Below are 15,762 nucleotides of genomic sequence, written 5' to 3'. Positions count from 1 at the left end.
ATTTATAACCACGCCCGTGGCCCGGGGATGTGCGCGCACGGTAGAGCGAACGATCGAAGAGGAGCGGAAGGAGAGAGAGAGAGAGAGAGTGAGAGAGACGGAGGAGGAGGAGGCCTCTCGTGAGAGAAATTGAGACATCGAACGGCATCGCGCGCATCGTCGAGACAGGGGGAGAAAAGGGTCTCGGATAATTGAAACAAACTTGCCAAATATTCGTGGATCATTCCACGAACGTCGTCTTATATATCGCCCGTGAGTATATTTATCGCGCATCATCCTCCCCCCTCTATCTTTCCTCGTTATTATTATTATTATTATTATTACTATTATTATTATTATTATTATTATTATTACGGTTTTACACCACTATCTTAGCCGTCTTAGCCCCCTCCGTTCCCGAATCGAGAAGAAACGAAAGAACAACTCCTGAAATTTGGAAATTGAAATTGAAACCCTTTCGTTTAACGGGCTACTTTTCCGTTCAGAAATGTGCACGAGAAAATGCGTTGTTTTAATCGGTGTTTATTGAAAAAAAAATCGATGCTACGTTTCGTGGAGAAAGAAAGACTCGACGTACGTGTCTAACTCGAATCGTCTAACATCATACGACACGCAGAGCGACTATAGTAGTCGCCCGTAGTAGCGAAATGGTTAATACCTCGTGTGCATAGTCGCGAGGCGAGACAATGGCGCCCGAATAGGGAGGAGGATGTGCGTGGAAGAGGGAGATCGTTATTGCAACGCAATAGCAAAGTTGGCGGCGATGGTGATGGGCGAGGAGGATTCGAGGAACGTTGGCCGGGAGAAGAGAAAAGAAGAGAGGAGGAGAGGAAGGAGGAGAGGACGTGGTCGGACACATTCGGACAGTCGGAGGGAGGAGGAGGAGGAGGAGGAGGAGGAGAAACGAGAGAACGTAACAATTACTATCTGAGACCGATCGGTGCGGTAAGATTAACGATCTTACAGGCAACGGGCACGTCGGGCCCCCGTCTCGGCCGCGATTGCTCATGGGAAGAGCGAAGGGTTGGGGGGAGTTTAAAGGCGTCACCTCCTCCTTTGCTCAATGAGATATTGCCTGCCGCGGATATATCGCGTACCGCAACCTTTCTCTCTCTTTCTCTCTCCTCTTCGCGTGTTTTCGCCTTCGTCCACGCGCCACGCTTCCTTTCTCCCCTTCGCCCTCCTCCATCCGGGTTCTTCCATCCAAGGGGGGGAGGGGGGGAGGAGGGGGGAGGGGGAGATGGAAATGGAAGAATCGATACACAACTCGATCCTCGTTTCTTCCAGACGGACAACCGTGTCTCGATCGATCGATCGATCGATCGAGAGAGAGAGAGAGAGAGAGGGGGAGGATTCTTCTGCCGGGGGAGGAGAGGAGAGGAGAGGCGAAAAAACAGGGATAACACGGTCGGCCGGTCGACAAGCGAGTCGTCGCGCTATCGTTGGTTGGAAAATCGCGACGCTCGCTCGAAAGAAGTTTTGATCAAAGAGTTTTTCGTTGGAACGGAGCAAGGGTGGGGAAACGAAATTCGTGGTGAAACGGTTGCTCGAACGGCGAGGAGAAAGGGGGGAGGGTAGGGTAGCAGGCATGGGCCGGCAATAATACGCGAGAAATCGTGAATTAGTGAGCGTCTTTTTGACCGAGCGGACAGAGGAAAGGAGTGGCCGATGATTTCTCGCCCAATTAGAGTCGACCGGGCTATAAACTTCTCCGCGGATAAGATAGGACCTCGGGTTTTCTGTGTTCCGTGGCTGGGCAGAAGAGAGGGGCGAAGGGGGATCGAGAGGAGGGGAGGGGGGAGGGGGGAGGGGGGGGGCTCCGTAATGTCCCGCTTCAGCCCGGAAGCCTTCCAGGTCGCATATAGACCGGGAATCCGTGCTCGGGTGGAAAAAAGAGAGGGCGCCCACCCGTTGGCGCGAGACAAGGAAACTCGAGAGGGTGCGAGGGGGAGAAGACCGAGGGAGAAGAGCGTACCTGAGCATTGGGACGGAGCTAATTGGCTCGTCCACTGACCATTGAATCCGCCGTCCCGGTATCGCCTTCGATCCACGGAGCACATATACGTGGCAACGTTTCAGGACGATCAATTAAACGGAAATGGCCGGGAGATATCCCACGAGAAACAGACGTTCTCGCACGTCTCGAGATTCGCCCCGAAACCGTTTCACCGGTTCCCGATCTTCCACCGGCCAGGACGACGCCCTCGTCCTCCCATATACCTACTATACGCACACATATGTATATATATATATATATATCTCCATACGCGTACACACTCCACTTTCCACGCGAGAAAAATTCCTTCGCCTCGAAAATCTTTCTCGTCCGGCTCGACTAGCGCCGGATCACGCTCCATTACGTTTTCGAACGAATTCTTCGCCGAATGCACGATCTTTATTTTTTCGCGTAATCGGTCGGTTTCTCCCACGTACGTGCGTACGTAGCAGTAGCAACGCGCGTATTCGAAGCGAAGGCCTTTCCCTCTTTTTCTCTCGTTGGCCGGCCTCGCGTGCAACAACCTGCGTGTACTTGCTTACTTACTTACTTACTTACTTACTTACCACTCGCTACGTGGCTCGATCGCGGCCGTGTTTGCGTGTGCACGTAGGACCGACGACGAGCGAAGTAATGGCGCAGAAGCCAACTCCTACTACTCTTGCGGGCTGAAATGAGTCGACTAGGATGGTGTCGACGTGATGTACAGCGACAGGGTTGATAGCGTTACAAGAGCTACTAACCCCTCCCCTCCCCTCGCTCCCCTCCCTTCCCCACCGTCCGTCGCCCTTTACTTCGCCACCTTCCCTTCGTCGAAACCACCACAATCGCCTCCTCCTCCTCCTCCTCCTCCTCCATCTCTTCCACCACCTTCTCCTTCGCCACTTTCGCTTCTTTCTGCTTCTCCGCCTCGACGTGTTCGGACGCATCAGCGTGTAAAGCACGCTCTCGTGGTCAGACCTCGGACCCCCCTCCCCTACCCCCCCTTTCTCTTCCTTGCTCCCCTTGCTCCCTTTGTCTCCCTCCATCTTTCTCCTCCGGCTCCTCCATCCGTCCTCTCCTCCGCGTCGTCGTTTACGTATAGCTATATCGAGATTTGTGTGTATATATACGTACGTATATGTACGGGAGCAGAGAAGTCGCGAGACTATCGGGACCACTAACTTATTATCGGGAACCGCCATTAGCATGTTTATAGAAGCGAGCCGTGGACACGCACGAGGCCGTGTCGTGGCGTGCCGACCCGATTCTTTTGTATTTCCGATCAATTAGACAGCGGGCAACCTGGAACACCTTCTCGGGATACGCCTAGCCCTGGAATGTCTCCTTCCTTCCACGGCTCGCCCCGCGACCGATCTCGACCCGTGCGGTTAACCCAACGATCGCCGCCCGATATTCCTTATCGGCTCGGAATAGGTGAGCCTAGCCGGCCGCTACTCGACGCGACATCGACCACGATATCCACGCCCGATTCAACGGGACAGCCTATTTCTGCGCGAAAGCTCGCGCACAATGGAGTAGGTTGAGTTTATTGGCCGATCGATCGGCCGATCGATCGCGCCGCCTAACGCTTCCATCACCGTCCTCCCCCCCTCTTTTCAACGCACTTTCTTATACGCCGATCCGATAATCGAACTCGAACGTACGATCTGTCGGGAACATTGTGTTGATGGTCGATCCATCGCCGGTATCTCAAATGGATAGCGTTTGTACAATGTGTGTGTGTGTGTGTGTGTGTGTGTGTGGGTTAAGTAAGTTGGATCGAATCTTTACTTACACCGACTCGATTCCCTTCGATTTCTAAACTATCCAACTATCGTATCGAACCACATAATTTCGTATCGAGCGCGCGATAACCATCTTTCGCGTTCTTTCGAAGAAGAAGAAGAAGAAGAAGAAGAAGAAGGAGAAGAAGCGACAAAGATAGCGGTCGAGCGCCTAATGACCGCGATACCACCGGATTCCCGGATAGAATTCCACCTCCTATCCGTTTCCACGCGCTGTGCGATCACGAGTCCCGTCACGTCGCCCCCCCCCCTCTCTCTCTCTCTCTCTCTATCTCCCTCCTCCTCTTTATCGCGTTAACGAATTTGTCCTCCGCGCGAGAATTCGTAGAAATTCGGGGATCCGGCCGATTCCAAGCGAATCATTTGCATCGTGACGAAACGATTTTCGCGATCGACCGTGACTTTGGTGAGGCGACAAAAGAGGGGAAAATCCATTGTGCCGGAGTTAATTGCCGGCGCCTTTTCTCGATCAATTATAATAAGGAAAGAAAATTAGACCTGTCTGCGTTTCCTTTTCTCTCTCTCCCTCCCTGTTTCCCTAACCAATTTCCAACTCTTCCTCCCTATTCTTCTCGGGAGAGAATCACGAGTTACGCGACGCATTTTTATTATTATACTCGTTCGTATTCCGTTCGAGATCGATCGACGAGCGTGTCGGTGGTGGTGGTAATTAGTTGGACAACGTCGGTGTTCGATCGGATCCGAAGCGCGTATGCATTATTCGGCGCACGGCCGATGCAAATCGCGGCTATCCCTCTTACAGGGTGTCGCGATCCACGGCACACCCTTGCGCCGCCTGACTGATTGCTGTCATACGTATTACTTCGCGTGACGCGAAATCGAAAATCTCTTCTCCATTCCATCCCCCCGCGCGCGCGCGCCAATTCGTTCTCAAACTCGAGAATAGCAGCGTCGAGTAGAATTTTATCCCTTCCACTCCCCCGAGTACTTCGAATTAAATCGTATATTTGTCGAGATCGAGCGGAGCGCGAGAAAGCGAGAGAGGAGATTTCCTGGGGCGAAGGAAGGGGCAATTATACAGAGGCACGCGGTAGTAAAGTGGCTATTAGGGAATTCGTCGAGTCATTTAAAATTAGGATAGCCGAATCGATCTCTAGGCAGAGAGATCCCGTCTTTCGAAAATCGAGCTCGAGATCGATTCGAGTAATTTCGAATCGCGAATTCCATCCATTCGTATTCCATCCTCCCGTGGAACGGAGAAGAAAAGCGTGACAAAGATCGCCTCGTTCGATACTCGACGACGTTAAAACTCAAACTCGATTGCTTTTTGCCGGTAATGGGTATACGACTCTCGGTAGTCGTGGCTACCTTTCTCTCCCTCCCTCTCTCTCTCTCTCTCTCTCGAGGAGTTGTGTAGTCACCGTGGAGCCATTATCTCGCCAGCAAGTGGGTTTATTAGGAACGCAGCGGGGGTGGCCTCCGGCCGTAGCACCGACACCACCATTACCATCATCGCATCAGGACGAGCGCAAGAGAGATCGGGGAACAGGAACAACGACGACACGGCAACACGGTGAATCGGTCAGCCTCGTTACCGGCCTCCTCCTTGTTTTTCTTCTATCCAACCTCCCCTGTCGAACGGCCGCCAACCATCTCGGCCCCCCTCGCCCATTATTACCAACAATTATTAATGGCCGACGGGCTTTCGCCTCGGTTCTCGTCGACGTCTCGAACGAGACGAAGGGAGGGAAGCGGAGAGATATCGAACTGGCAGGGAAGGCCCGAAGCGAGAAGCTGTCGGCTGCTACCGGTCAAGCCTAGACGCCTCGGCCAATTTGTTCGTCGGCCCTTAAAGCCTTTCGCGATTCACCGCCTATATTCCACCCTCGTCCCTTTCTTCCGCTCGGAATCTCTTTTCAAAAATAGGTATCGCGATAGATAGGCGATCGAAGCAACGAAAGTAGGAACGAATAAAATTTGAAGATAATGAACGAGACGAGATCGGTTGAAAAAAACCGCTTCCTTCCTTCCTTCCTTCCTTCCCGCTTGGAAACGAACGAGGCAAAAAAAGTTTGGAAGCGCGGTGGTGGTCTTGCGATCTTGGGATCCTGGGAGAGAGAGAGAGAGAGAGAGAGAGAATTATCGACAGCTAACGACGTACGCGTGTCGACGCGGAAAAATCGGAGAGCGATAGCGACTTTTTCCTCGTAGCGGCCGCTTCGTCCTTGTTGATCCGGCCGTGTAAAGCACACGGGACGAGAAGAAGAGGAGAAGAGGGAGGGCGCGCGGACGGGGAATGAGAAAGCGGAGAAAGGGAAGAGGTGGTGGAGAGAAAGAAAGGGGAAGGAGGGGAAAAGAAAAAGAATAGGGAAACGGAGACGCGATCGGGGTGGGTCGGGGTGAGGCGAGGAGGGAACAGGGCCTGAAAGAAACGGCGGAGAAGGCATTGTTCGGTGGGTCGGAGAGCCGGGGTCCAACCTTCCCGCTGTGCAACTTATTTGCCACGATTCTCCTCCTCGTGATTTTTACTCTAATTTGTAACGACAGGAACGGAGCACGCGAGCTGCATTCCTACTTTGTCGATCCTTCTCCCTCCTCCTCCTCCTCCTCCTCCTGCTCCTCTTCTCGCCTTTTCTCCACCGGATCGGAGAGCATCTCGGGTTCGAGAACAATCTCCTCTCTACCCTACGCTATCCCGAGCGGCGTTGGTCGGTTATACGGCTGTTGGCCGAGTTGCGTTCGGTTCGTCGGGGGCCCTCGAGGAGAGGGAGAGGGAGGAGGACCACAATGGACTCCCTATGATTTCGGTAGCGGTGTTTTTTGTCAGCGGCAAACAAGAGGCTGCCATGGTTAGCCTCGTTGATCGATGGATAAACTTAGCTGAGTAAGCCTCCGTTTAATTAATTCTTTAATTACTTTTCGCCGACCGATCTTCCCCGATCGGGATGATACGGATACCACCTCGCGGTAGCGCACGGTGACTAGCCCGCACTTTTTTAACACCCGTCCGCCTATGCGTGTCGGATCGAAGCGCGAGATATCATCGTCCGATCGTCCATTTTCTATACACACACACACACACGCACACACACACACACGCATATAGATATACAGATGTCGAAGATCGGAGAGAATCTCGTATTCGATGTATCTCGTATTTTAAGGATAGCTCGCGTAACGTGGGTTACGCGTGGCGCGTTCGAGAAAAAGGAACGAGCCGGCTCGTAAAATTCGGCGGGATAACCGATCCCAACGACGAGTTGTTGTTCCAACCAGACGCGCCCCGTTTATTCTCTCCCTTTCGCGCGTTACCCATCGTCTTTTCCCTCCTCTCTCTCCCTCTCTCTCTCTGCTGCGTGACCGAGGTGAAACGTATCCGCAATAACGAAGACCTTAACGACGCTAATACCGAGAACGAGATTAGCCACGTTAAATGTCGCGAGTTTGCCGCGCATACGCGACGCAATGAGAAAAAATTTCTCACCTTCCAATTTTTTTTTCTAATATCTTTCCAAGAGAAACTTTAAACTTTACCGATCTTACCGACAATTTTCGTAATGGAAAATTATCGAGTTTCTCTCTCTCTCTCTCTCTCTCTCTCTCGCTTGTTGCAAAATTTTTGGTGAAAAAGAGTGTGAGAAAGAGAGAGAGAAGGATGAAAAGACGGCGGGAGGGGGGAGGAAGGGGTTGATCAAGGGGAAACGATGGAGGCGAACGAGACGGTGGAAATTCAGCGCGAGAACGTAGGAGCCGTTTACGTTTACGGGCGCGTGTTGGCCGATCTCCGGGGCTAAGGAGGCGTTAAGAGGGGCAGCCTCGTAAAATAAGGCGGCGACGTGCTAGATACGAGGCGAACGGCACATCGTAAAATCAGTCGGTGTCGGTGCAACCGCATAATTCTTCCAGCCAAGCCGGCTCGGCCCCGTGAATTTTCGCGGCCGTTTAACTGCGGGAGGACGAGGAACGGGCCGGCCGTGTTATGCGGATGTAATTGTTGCGAGCAGATGTTCCCATTCACCATCTTTCTTGCCGCCTTCTCTTTCCGTATTTATATATATATATATACACAACTTCCCCTTTCCTCTCTTTCTTCCGTTTCCTCGCGCTTTCCTTCCTTTCTCTCTCATTTCTTCTTCTTTTTCTCCTTTCTTTTCTCTCTTCGGGAACCGTCTCTCGATGGTGGTCGGAATGAAAACGTGGATGGGCTCGAAGGGAGGCGAACACGCGTTCAATTTTCGAATTAACTCGAGGTCGCCGGCCGCCTTGATCCTCCTCCCCGAGACGGGAGGATCGGTCGCACGAATTGGCCGTGGTAAAAGGCACGCAAACTTTTACGCTATGATCCCGCTGAAAAGGGAGGAGACCCGTTAAAAGGGACGGCCTCGTAAAATTAGATGCAACGATGCACGAGGATCAAAGCGAACGTTGAAATTAATCTCCACGGATAATTTCTCGATCTCGACGAATCCGCGTATCATTACTCGATCGAATCTCTTTTGTAAGAGAGAGAGAGAGAGTTGGAAGAGAAATTCCAAAACGGAAAGAAGGTGGGAAGAAGAAGGGAAGGAGGAAGGGGGAAGGTTAATCGAATCTTTGATCGCGGGGAGCAAATCGTTTGGCGAGCTTAAAGGGCCCGGTGAAATGAACGGAATGACATTTAAACGTGGTCGAGTTCCACCCGGAATCCGGCATGATCGGAGGTAGCCTGCCAGAAAACGAATCATATTTCACGGTTGGAGCGGCGAGAGACGCGACGGGTCCATCGGAGCGCGGAAGGAGGGACGCAGATGTCCGTGAAAAGGTAACGAAGGAAGCGACAGTTTTGATAATCGGTGTGCGTGCCCCGTATAATGCCGACAAGGGGCGTAGGCCGGGATCGGCCGCTCGAGATGCGATAAGACGTTTCTGCTTCTACCCGGCCTCATCGTCTCGTCTCGATCGCGTCTTATCCCCGCACGGATCTCGACTCTATCCGCGCACGCCAACCGCTCTCCCTCCTTCCCCCCGTTTTCCACGCCAAACCTCTCCACCTCCCTCCTCGATTTCGAAAAATATTTCCTCCCTTCCTTTTCGAAAATCTAAAATTTTCCTCGGCGGATGGATCTTTTCGGAGACGAAATTTTTGGACGATGCTCGCATGCACGAGGATGACGTCGATCGGAGGAGAAGAGGAGAGAAGAGGAGCATTCCACACACCCCCCCACTCCCCTCCTTTCCTACCCCCTCAACCTTCGCCGTTCGCTTCGAGTTTGCGTGCCAGTCACCATTGCCAAGTAATTTCTTGCACGCAATTGCCCGCTACTGGAATTGCCTGGTAGGCGACCTCAGTCCGTCAGTCATTTACTTTTTAAATCGAGCCTGCCTGCCTACCTGCCTGCCTACCTACCTACCTACCTCTACCTTTACCTGCCCGGCTGACTGGCTGGCTGACTGGCTGGCTGCCTGGTTGACGGACTGCCGGCCTCTCCGACACACCACGTAACCGCTCCTCGATATTTCTATATGTATATATACATAGATACGCAGTTTCATGCCACGCAGAATTTCCCAACGGATCCGTGAGTCGATCCGTTGCGATAAGCATCTTCTCTTTCACGAGAGAGAGAGAGAGAGACGTTTCGCGTCTCCTCTCGGCCGAAAATTATTCGAACGATCCCGAATAATACCGGTTCCATCGTTTCCAAATCCTCTCTCTCTCTCGAGAGAGAGAGAACGTTCTCACCGACTTCGAGATAGTTCCCTTCCTAGGCAACCCCCTCGATCAATTACGCGTTATTAATTTTTCGGTTCGCGCCTAAAACGAGGAACAAATGCCGTTACGTGTTATAAAGCGGTTAACAATCGTTGTACCCGCGAATCGAACGGGTTTAGCTTCGAATATAATTGTAAGGTTGAGCGTTCGTGCGGCGACCGGGAGCGAGCCTTGTCCAGGAACAGGGAAGCGACGAGAAACAAGGCTTAATCGTATCTTAATCGTCTCTCGTTATTCGCCTTTCCAGCAAGCGTGCCGTGTTTCGTTCGTGGGAACGAAATCTCGTCCGCGCGGAAATTTTCACGAACGCCTTCCTTCCATTACAATTCCGATTGTCGATCGTGCGAGGCGGCGACCCGCCACGCTCGGGGTTTTATTTTTCGAACCAGCGAATCATCGATCATCCGCGCCCCAAATATTCCGCGCCCGTGCACACAGGGAATCGCGGATGAAATCCGTACGTTGTTGAGAAATCGACGGGACATGGGAAGCATCGTTTAAGCGCGCGTCTACACACACACACACACACGCACACCCTCTTGGGGAAAATTCAACCCCCTGGCTGAATACGCGATAATCGAGATCGTTTTTCCGATTGACTCGCCTTTTCTTAAATCTCCTAAACTGGTGTGATCGAAATCAATTCGATTGAAACTAATTGGAATTGATAGAGGAAAAATAAAATAGGAAGTATTCGCGCAACGATCCTCCTCGGTTTATCGAGCAGCGAGCGTTGGCTGCAAACGTGTTATGCAACGAGATTGTCGCGGGCTTGACGCTATTTTACGCATATTCAAAAAATAATCGTGAAAAACGAATCTCAATCCACGTCTATCCCAATTACAACGTGTTGCGATTAATCTCCTCGATGAGCAGGGAATCGAGAAGGATGGGTGTCGAAGAGGAAGAAGGATCGCGATTCTCTGACGAGACACGCAGTGATCGCCGTGCGAAGAAATTTCTCCGGTTAATTAATCGGCGGGAAGAAGTTGTGCGGTGAACGGAATGGGTGAAAGATCGGGAACGGTTTGGTATTGGCTCGGTTGGAAGCGTGCGATAAGGAGAAAAATTGGTAGCGCGACACAACGCTCCGCTCGGCTAACCATTTGTCACGGTTTAACGTCTCCGCGAGCCAGCCTCTTATCGCGCGACGCGACGACCATTTTATTACTTTTGCTGCGAACACGGGATGGCGCCACCAACTGTTCCAATTGTTTAAGAAAGTCGCTCGGGGAATACCGTGACTTTTCACGGGTTGAGGAAAAGGCGAACGTGGATTAAATAGCGATCACTCTATATTTTCTTATTTTTCTATTTACTTCTGTTATTGATACTACGTGAAAAAATTACATGGATAGGAAAGGTTATCATCCGTGAACGAACATTAGATATCATTTTTCTACTATCTGAAATGTCGGATATAATTTTATTACGCAACTGCGTGAATGCAAAGTTTATTATCGATAAAAAAATAAATCGACCCAAAAAATATATATTTGATACGATCTCTCTTAAACTACGATTACTTTGTTTTCGTTTTCTTATAAACTTTAAGGCTAGTTTTTATTTTCGTTTCGATCTGAAAAATATTGCACGCGCAAATCACGCTCGCTGATGTTTCGTTAATCCCGATAAGGCTTATCGAGATGAAAATAAAAACAAGTCCAAGTTAAATAGGAGATCGAAATTTGGTCGATAGTTAGTCATTGAAAAATTAGTTAGTAGTTGGTCGATAATTGGTCGCCGAGAGATAGTTGGTCGCCATTTCTTTCTATCTTTTCTCCGTGATAAAAAACGACGATCGAAGGATCAAGATTACGCGTGATTCGATTCGTATAAGAAACTTCCCAGAAACGATGAGCTCCTGGAATAGAGTGTTCGCGTTGCTTTTGATCCATATGCTTCTCGTCAGCTCTTTGGCCTTTCCTTGGAACTTCGATATCGCTCAAACTCCAATGAACAATACTGCATTAAATTCTAATGAGAAACACGTTAAAAATAGACACGAGACAGTAATAAATCCAATTTGCGAATCAGGGACACGACGAAATTACGTTAACGTATGTAAAGAAATCGAGAGGAATGATAACAAAACGATCTATTTTTTGTAACGTAGATAATATCAAGAATATCGCGCGATAACAGTTTTTACTGCGTGTTACTCAATGTACTGATAAGATACATCGTGCTTTTTCCACGTTCAAGCCGAAATCCATCATCGAGTTGAAAGAGATCTTCTCACGATTCTTCTTGGAAACGCGAGTATCCATGAATTATCGGTGAAGAATTATAAAAAAATTCTCAACCATTGCGGCCGAGTGTCGATTCCTCGCAATACTTTGCGATTAATCATTTTGCAAGAGTCTCTGATAACTGTTTGCGCGCGCGAAAGATCGTTTCGATCGCAATTGGAAACGTAACAGTTCTTTCTTCCGTGCGAAATAAATTTGACGAGGAAGTTCGTTCGTGGAGAGAGATTTCGCGTTGATCATGAAATTGTGGTGGATCGTGACAGTGTTCGTCTCGTTTCTGTCCTTTTGCGCGACACGGGTCGTTGCTTTGCCATCCGGAACCGTCGCAGAGACTTCGATGAACGTTTCGTCGGACGCGAAATCGTCGGACGAATTCGAGAAGAAATTCGTGTCGTTCGACGCAAAGAGCAACAACACTAAGAATCTTCAGAAGGGGGCCTTCATCAACGTGCCGGTCAATTGTCCATGGGACAAAGTGAAGGTCGGGAATCGCTGTAGGGCTTTCTTTTAAGTAAGTAAGTAAATAAGTTGAAATTCTATCTCATCTTATCGAATACACGCGTATTCAACGAAAACGCGCAGAGAGAAATTATCCGTTAATTAGATAATTATATCAGAGTGTGTCATCGTAGGATCGATATTCGTTTTTTCTTTTGTAATTGTAACGGAGAGAGAGAGAGAGAAAAGGAATAAGAATGGGAGGACCGATAATAATCGTCAAACGATTATCGTCAATCGTCAGACGATTGTTCTTTCGAAGAGATGGAAATCGTTCACGAATTAACGAGGCAATGATAAGTATATACCGTAATTTTTTCTCATTTCTGTTCGAGCTGTTGATTGTTGACGGACGCGTCATTTCGCGTAATAATGATCATAGCCGCGCCGTTCAATGTCGAGACTTGCAATCAATTTTACGCAACCTGACGATAGACCATCGTTTAACTATTACCCTTCTGCTTCTACAGGATTCTTCTTCTTTCTTCAGCGTGAAGTCGATAAACGACAAGAATGCGAGCGTCATCTAACGAGTTATAATACGAATTCGAGTGCAATTCTGAATGAAACGAAGAGGAATAAGGGAAAGATCAAGAAGAATTTTTATTATATATACTCAAAGAAATGTTGAACACATAAAGATAAATCTCGGTCTTTTGAAAAATGAGATTATTAACGAAGGCGAGGAGTATAGAATAGAATTTAACATTTGATATATTTTTTTTTTTTATTCTCTAAATGCTTGTACTTTTTTCAATCAAAGATTAAGACGCATCGTAATTTTCAAAGAAAAATGATGAAATACGCGCATATTGCGTATGTACTCGTCTCTGGTCACGCGGCAAGAACAAGTACAGAGAAGGAGAGCAAACAATGGGAGAAGGATAGAGATAAAGGGATAAAAATATGGGAATCAGCGCCATCTCTAGAGTGTCGCAAATGAAACATAATAGGGAAGGATAGAGATAGAGTAAGAATTGAGAACTAGCTCCATCTTTTGAATATTTTCGGATAGATGTCTTTAACGCTGAACAGATGGCGCTGTTCTCCAATTCTTATTCTGCTATATCCTACCTTAGATTAATGTCTTTGATATTCGAGAGATGGCGTTGATGGCCAATTCTTCTTCTACCTCTATCCTCCTCCTACTATTTTCTGTCCTTTCTTTCTACGTTTCATTTACGGCACTCTGAAGATGGCGCTGATTCCACCATTTTCATCCTATCTCTGTCTTTCTTCTATTATCTGCTTTCCTCGTTTATATTTGCTCTACAAAATTTAATTAATGCGCACAAGAAACGACTCAAATATCGGAAAATCGTAAGTTGGCAAAAAAAAAAAAAAGAAAACATTTCCAACTTGAATATAACTTTAATGATAAAATGTTTTCATTTTTTATCAAATTTTCAAATGGAATCGATAGTCTATGATTGTAAACCACATTATTTTCACAATCGAACGTGAAAATGAAGCATTTGTATCGTTAAGATATATTGGAATTTGGCTTATACGTATAAAAATAAATAAGTTGCATTTGCAAAACAAATGCATTGTCATTTTCTGCTACCAGAAAAACTTTTATACTTTTTTTATAAATCTTCAACCGAATTACGAATAATTTTAAAGTTTTAAATGTAATATTATTATAATTTTCTCTACAAAATTTATAACAAAAAGTATTTATCAATACAGATTATAATCAAAACTTATCACGATGTGTTTTTTTATTATTTGACGATTCCTTTGCTAATCAAATTATTAAAGGCAAAAAAAATAAATTTATTAATGAACGTATTAACGCAACGCGAATATTATTACCTGCAAAAAAAGACTCGTTACACGCCAATGATTACTTTAGTACGATATCTCGAAAATATCGTGCATAATTATCGAATGCAAACCGCATTATGAGCGCGATCAGGATACGAATTGTAACCGCAAATTAGTGCGAATAATGCGTAAAAAAAAAAAAGGAAGGGAGGGAATCACGGTAAAAGTAATATATTGCACGCATTTCTCATTGCCCTCTATGTCAGTCTTCAAACTGTTGCCTTCACGATAACTCGGTGTAAAACGAAAAATTTAACCAGGAATAATCTATCAAAATCATTCGTAATTTACGTGTGACGCGATGGCGCCGTTACGTTTCATTTTATTCGTCTTGTTTTTGTGCATTTTCATCACCACGAACGAATCCAGACCTCTGACATTTCCACAAAGGAAGAATACGAGCGTAAAGAAATGTCCACCAGGATACAAATACATTCGCAACGTGGGCTGCAGGAAACTCATATTCGGTCAAACGTAAAGAACGGTAAAAAACTGTTAAAGAAAAAGAAAAGAAAAAAAAAAAAACTCCCTTTTACGTCGCTTTCAACAATTTTTCAACATTTATATTTTCATTCTGTTGCAGTAAAATCCGAATAGATAAGAAACTTCTGCAAAGTTCTGAAATAACTAATAATAAATTGTCCAAAGCATGAGAAATCTAATCTAAAAGCATATTCTTTATTCGGACATTGTAAGGTGTGAATCTAATTTGTGCATTTATAATTTAACAGATAATTGAAATAAATCGCAAATTTATCGATTTAAAAAGTTTATGCTTGTTTTACTTTTCCCTTTTTGTCTTTTAACCTAACAATCGTTGCTCGTTAATCGTAATATACGAAATAATGTCATGCGATCACATTTACGTTCAAACTCCCCGCGAATTCGAGGCGAGAGGCGCGCGAGTATCGATGTATCGCGATTCATCTTCTCGCATCGGTGAGAAAATGGCTGCTCCTTTGGTTAGGATAGGAAAAACAAATTTTCCTCGGCGAAAGTATTGAATTACACGTTGCGCGTGTTAAAATCGAAGCATTCCGATCATGATTTTTAGAAAAAAAATGAAAATTTATCATTAAATTCGATTGCGAGAATATATCGTTAAGATAACCTATTTCTCGCCCTGGATGCGCAATTGAACGAATACAAAAGATACAAGAATTTTCGTTATAACAAAAAAAAAAAGTTGCAGAGGGAGAGAGAGAGAGAGAGAGAGAGAGAAATAAAGATTAGAATTGGAAAGGAAGAAAGAAGATTCGACGACGAAAAGGTGTTTACCCACGTTGACCACAGCTTGCGTTGCTGCACAGATATTGTTATCCTCGTCAAACGAGTTTACCTTGCGGATTGTTACGTTATGAAGGGCGATCAGCTCGATCTAGAATGCAAATTTAAAACTACTACGCCCACGCTTCAACTCCCCCAGTAATCACGAAAAATTTGAGCTAGTAACCCGCATACCAACGAACGGATTCACCGAACGGTATCACAGAATCGTACACTTACGTTGCGCAATAAAGTCTCTTATCATCGATCATAATGATACTGTGCCGTGAGACGGGCGAATATAAAAAAAAAAAAAAAAAAAGAAAAAAAAGAAAATCATTTTTTTCCGCCACGAAGAGAGATAATAGCGCCCATTTATTGACACTTGGCGATAAAGATCGGTGGTGACAAAATGAAAAT

General features: G+C 46.9%; 1 long non-coding RNA gene across 1 annotated transcript; it reads left to right on the top strand.

Moving 5' to 3' along the window:
- Positions 1-14,213: 14,213 nt before the first annotated feature.
- LOC147657841 (uncharacterized) lies at positions 14,214-14,847 on the top strand. The gene is made up of 2 exons (XR_015291705.1): positions 14,214-14,560; positions 14,660-14,847. It is a non-coding gene; the product is annotated as an uncharacterized LOC147657841 (long non-coding RNA).
- The last annotated feature ends 915 nt before the right edge of the window (positions 14,848-15,762 follow it).

Source organism: Apis florea, unplaced genomic scaffold, assembly GCF_048593485.1.
Source record: "Apis florea isolate Af1SG1 unplaced genomic scaffold, ASM4859348v1 contig_2495_pilon, whole genome shotgun sequence".
Classification (NCBI taxonomy): Eukaryota; Metazoa; Arthropoda; class Insecta; order Hymenoptera; family Apidae; genus Apis; species Apis florea.
This window is presented reverse-complemented; position numbering and strand designations above follow the sequence as displayed.